We start from the raw sequence: 5,000 nt of genomic DNA, 5'->3' as shown, positions 1-5,000 counted from the left end.
TCTTCCCCGAATTTTCAAGGGCCGTCGAGAGCGCACCGGACACCACAAGAAGTGTGGTGCTTTACCGAGCATTAAACCCTATCTCCAGGCAAGCTGATTTCAGGGTGAAAGCTCGTTAAAAAGAAAAGAGAACTCTTCCCAGGGTCCCCGCCAGCGTCTTCGGGTTCGTTTGCGTTACCGCATCTGCCGCGAACGGCAATATCCGCGTCCCGGTTCGGGAATATTACCCGATTCCCTTTCGATAGGCGGCCTGTAGTATTTATGTATGTTAAGAACCTTGAACATTACGTGTTGGGCTGCCTGTGTTATGTTTATTGTTGTACAGCGGTTTTACCCCATAGAATCTCAGGGGGCAGCCATCTTGCTTAGTTTTCGGTTTAGTTTCACAAGCTGTAGATTTATGTTGATTAAAGCCTCAGTTTAGAGGCATACCTTCTACTACAAATTTAATCAACATATTTTCTGAAGTCCCATGGATAAAGTACTGCGTCCTGAACGCCTAGAAACCGATCCAAATAGCGGCACGGCCCAGAAGGAATGGCTCCATTGGAAAAGGACCTTCGAAAATTTCGTACAAGTTCTACCTCAGACGGGCCTGGACAAGTTGACCGTTTTAACTAACTTTGTTTCTCCAACACTCTTCCAACACATCGAAGATTGTACTGAATACGATGCAGCAATTGAGGCGCTACAAGCCCTTTATGTTAGACCACGGAATGAGATCTTCGCTCGCCATCTACTTGCAACGAGACGCCAGCAACCATCGGAAAGCTTAGATGAGTACTTGCAAGCTCTGAAAACACTGAGTAAGGACTGTGATTTTAAGAGTGTAACCGCAGCGCAGTACAGCGAAGAGAGCATACGGGATGCGTTTATTACAGGTCTGCAATCCAACACAATCAGGCAACGATTGTTGGAGAACAAAACACTTGATCTAAAGACCATGTTTGACCAGGCTCGAGCTCTGGAGTCAGCTATGAGGAGTTCAGAATCATATGGAGCACCACAGATACCTATAAATGCAGCACTACCTTGTAACAGCACCTCATTGTCAGCAGAACAGCCTGACGAGTCTACTGTAGCTACAATGAAACCTGATAAAGCTACTTGCTTTTTCTGTGGAAACAAGAAACACCCTCGACCGAAGTGTCCTGCCCTGGAGGCTATTTGCAACAAGTGTCAAAAGAAAGGCCATTTTGCTAAAGTTTGTAAAGGAAAGGCGGTTCCAAAAGAAAGAGTTTCGGCAGCAACTTGGTCCCCGATACTCGCCACATTGACAGCTAACCCACCAAAATCCCTCTCTAAATCATGTGGTGTCGTCAATATCCAAGGATTGCAAGTCAAGGCCCTGTTTGACAGTGGGAGTAGTGAAAGCTATATCCATCCCAGTCTAGTAGAGCAAGCAAGTCTGACAGTCCAGCCCTCATCTAGTACCGTATCCATGGCAACCTCCTCGACAGGCGCCATCAAGGTTAGTGGTACTTGCACAGTTGATCTTACCTACCAAGGACGGAGATATGAAGGCCTCAAGTTTTCTGTACTCCCTGGGCTATGTGCAGACCTCATATTAGGAGTAGACTTTCAGTCAAAGCACGAAAGTGTCATCTTCCAGTACAAGGGCTCCGAACCGCCCCTCTCCGTCTGTAGCTTCAGCACTCTGAATGTAGACCCGCCTACTCCAAATTCGCCCACACCTATCTCCACTTCTATCTCCGAGGAAGGTGGGGAACTACCAGTAGCAGGGTGATGCTCACCTGGAACGGTAGGCTTAACTTGAGGGAGTGGGTACATTGTTGGTACTTCACCTTTGGGGGCAAGATGCTTGGTAGAGACTGTTGTTTCTCGGCCGTCTGGATAGCGCACATGGGCGTAGTGAGGATTCGCCTGAAGCAATTCCACCTCATCAACTAACGGATCTGTCTTGCTTGCACGGACGTGACGCTTGAGTAGGACCGGTCCAGGCTCACTCATCCATGTTGGGATGGAAGATCCGGAAGAGGATCGCCTGGGAAAACCGAAGAATCGCTCATGGGGTGTCTCATTGGTAGCCGTGCACAACAGAGAACGAATGGAGTGTAGAACATCAGGGAGGACTTCTTGCCAGCGCTTTACTGGCAGATTCTTAGACTTCAGGGATGCTGAAATTGCCTTCCATACCACTCCATTATACCTCTCCACTTGCCCATTGCCTTCGGGATTGTAAGCAGTTGTCCTGCTTGTGGCTACCCCTTTTTCATTCAGGAAGTCTCGCAGTTCCTGGCTGATCAAGGAGGAGCCCCTGTCCGAATGTACATAGGCTGGCATACCGAACATCGTAAACAAGGAGGTAAGACACTTGATCACTGTTGGTGTAGACACATCAGGACAAGGGAAGACAAAAGGGAATCTTGAATATTCATCAACCACATTGAGGAAGAACTTGTTGCCATTGTTACTTGGCAAGGGGCCCTTGAAATCAATGTTTATCCTCTCGAAAGGTTTAGTAGCCTTAATGAGAGGAACTTTGGGAGGTTGATGAAACTGTGGTTTGCATTCACAACAAACTGGACACTTACTTGTCATGCTCTTGATCTCCTCAAGGGAATAAGGGAGGTTCTTGGTGCGTACGAAGTGGTTGAGTCGGGTGACCCCTGGATGACAGAGTGACTCGTGGAGCTGGTAGAGGGGATCTTCACTCAATGTGGCGCAAGTAGCTCTGGACAGAGTGTCGGGTGGAATGTTCTCTTTACCAGGACGGTAAATGATATCGAAACTATAGCAGGAGAGTTCGATCTTCCACCGCATGATCTTATCATTCTTGATCTTCCCTTTGTGGCACTGGTCAAACATGTAAGATACTGATTTCTGGTCTGTTTTAAGAGTGAAGTGCCTCCCTGTTAGGAAGTGCCTCCAGTGTCGGACAGCTTCTACAATCGCTTGTGCCTCTTTCTCAACTGAGGCGTGCTTGAGCTCGCTACCCTGTAAGGCTCTTGAGAAGAATGCAACTGGCCTCCCATTTTGGCTGAGAGTGGCAGCTAATGCCACCTCTGAAGCATCCGTCTCAACTTCAAATGGAATGCTTTCATCGATTGCACTAACAAAAGCTTCCTCCACCGTCTTCTTGATACTCTCAAAGGCCGCGACAGCGGGCTCGGGTAATGGAAAAACCTTGCAGGAGGTTATTGGCTTGATTCTATCCGAGTATGCGGGTATCCATTGTGAGTAGTAGGAAACCAATCCGAGGCATCTGTTCAGAGACTTTGAGTCACTTGGAACGGGTAGCTCTCGCAAAGGGCGTAGACGTTCTGGGTCTGGACTGATATTCCCTTCCTCAACCACATATCCGAGGATAGGAAGACGCTTGGTGGAGAAGATGCTCTTGTCGTTGTTATAGCAGATGTTCTTGTGCTTAGCAGCTTCAAGGAAACTCTGAAGGTTGGAATCATGCTCTTCTTGGTCTTTCCCACAGATTGTGATGTTGTCGAGATAAGGGAAGACCGCTTTGAGATTGTTCTCTTCCACAAACTTAGTCATCTCTCTCTGGAAGCAGGCCACCCCGTTGGTGACGCCGAATGGGAGTCGGCTAAACTGATACAGGTTACCTCTAGCTTCGAATGCTGTGTACGGTTCGAATGCTGTGTACGGTTTATCCTCATCTTTGAGAGAGATCTGATGATAAGCACTGCGTAGATCTATAGTGCTGAAGACTTTGTACTGGGCGATCTGGTTAACCAAGTCTGCTGTCAAGATCGGGCGCTTTCAAACGGAATTTCCCTATCTCTTAGGATCGACTAACCCATGTCCAACTGCTGTTCACATGGAACCTTTCTCCACTTCGGTCTTCAAAGCTCTCATTTGAATATTTGCTACTACCACCAAGATCTGCACTGGAGGCCGTTTCACCCAGGCTCGCGCCAGAGGCTGCGTCACGACCCCCACGCCCTCCTACTCGTCGGAGCTTCGCATCTGCTCCGACGGCACGGTATAGGTGCGACGCTTGAGCGCCATCCATTTTCAGGGCTAGTTGCTTCGGCAGGTGAGTTGTTACACACTCCTTAGCGGATTCCAACTTCCATGGCCACCGTCCTACTGTCTAGAGCAACCAACACCTTTTGTGGGGTCTGATGAGCGTCGACTTTGGCACCTTAACCGCGCGTTCGGTTCATCCCGCATCGCCAGTTCTGCTTACCAAAAATGGCCCACTAGGAACTCGCATTCACTGTCCGGCTTCAATTAAGCAAGTCGGACTTCTTACCAATTTAAAGTTTGAGAATAGGTTAAGGTTGTTTTAACCCTAACACCTCTAATCATTCGCTTTACCTGATAAAACTGCCGTAAGTTCCAGCTATCCTGAGGGAAAGTTCGGAGGGAACCAGCTACTAGACAGTTCGATTAGTCTTTCGCCCCTATACCCAAATTTGACGATCGATTTGCACGTCAGAATCGCTACGAGCCTCCACCAGAGTTTCCTCTGGCTTCACCCTATTCAGGCATAGTTCACCATCTTTCGGGTCCCAACAGATGCGCTCTTACTCAAACCTTTCTAAGAGTAGAATAGGTCGGTCAATGATGCGCCTTTTTTTTGTAAAAGGCTCTCACCTCAGCGACCGGAGTCGCCTTCACTTTCATTACGCCTCGGAGTTTCGATCACTCAAAGACTCGCACACATGTTAGACTCCTTGGTCCGTGTTTCAAGACGGGTCGGATGAGGCCATATGACCACCAACGTCGTGGGTGCATAGTACGAAATCACCGCCCTCGCGACCGGCAGCAGTCGCGGCGCACTGCACGCAGTCCACCGCATTCGACGACCGACCGGGAAGACGGGACCCTAGCCGAACGGCATGCACCGCAAGCTCCTCGGTCAGGTCCGGGCCATGACAAACGGAGGACTGTAACAGTTCGGGCCCGAGAGTCCAAACCTACCTTTCCACCGCCTTTGAGACCCAGCCCTAACCGACCTTGGCGCGCGCCTGCGAGAAGTGCGACGGTCGGGAAACCAACCCGAACGGCAGCGGTCC

The 5,000-nt window shown here is 49.3% G+C and overlaps 1 pseudogene; it reads right to left on the bottom strand.

The window, feature by feature from the left end:
• The window catches only part of LOC116605988, an 8,094-nt pseudogene that overhangs the window by 2,596 nt on the left and 498 nt on the right, over positions 1 to 5,000 (bottom strand).

Source organism: Nematostella vectensis, chromosome 14, assembly GCF_932526225.1.
Source record: "Nematostella vectensis chromosome 14, jaNemVect1.1, whole genome shotgun sequence".
NCBI lineage: Eukaryota > Metazoa > Cnidaria > Anthozoa > Actiniaria > Edwardsiidae > Nematostella > Nematostella vectensis.
Note: the sequence above shows the minus strand (reverse complement) of the source record. Positions and strands in the feature narration are given on the sequence as shown.